We start from the raw sequence: 399 nt of genomic DNA, 5'->3' as shown, positions 1-399 counted from the left end.
AAAAAATATTTATTTTTTCTTTTTTTTTTTCAAAAAATTTACCCTTTTTTTTTTTTTTTTTTTTTTTTTTTAGAAAAAAGGCAAAATTCTAAGAATTTTTTTTCTCCAGATTTTATTTCTGAAAACATTTTTTTTTTTATAAACAAATTTCTTCAAAACATTACTGAAAGTCAAAACCGTGTTTTGTCAGTCGCTAATCCTAAATTGATCAGAAGCAATGACGTCATCCCGCAGTGTACATTTTTACTATTTACTACACCGCCATCTTCTGGTAGACGTCCAGTATTACACCCCACTGTGACATCACAGCTGTCGTTGTGCAGAGTGGATTTTTTTTTTTTTTTTTTTTTTTAGTGGGCGCCCACCCCCAAAAAATGGGGGGGGGGGAAAAAAAACCCA

At 31.1% G+C, this 399-nt stretch overlaps 1 protein-coding gene across 1 annotated transcript in view; it reads left to right on the top strand.

Annotated features, from left to right (window-relative positions):
- Positions 1-155: 155 nt before the first annotated feature.
- Positions 156-399, top strand: part of LOC106961099 (transcription elongation factor B polypeptide 2-like) — an 8,401-nt gene continuing 8,157 nt past the window's right edge. The window contains exon 1 of the mRNA XM_015054616.1: positions 156-329. The gene's annotated coding sequence lies outside the window, so the exon portion shown is untranslated. The remainder of the gene's footprint in view (positions 330-399) is intronic.

This window comes from Poecilia latipinna, unplaced genomic scaffold, assembly GCF_001443285.1.
Source record: "Poecilia latipinna isolate Pla-1442-1.1 unplaced genomic scaffold, P_latipinna-1.0 Scaffold1264, whole genome shotgun sequence".
Classification (NCBI taxonomy): Eukaryota; Metazoa; Chordata; class Actinopteri; order Cyprinodontiformes; family Poeciliidae; genus Poecilia; species Poecilia latipinna.
Note: the sequence above shows the minus strand (reverse complement) of the source record. Positions and strands in the feature narration are given on the sequence as shown.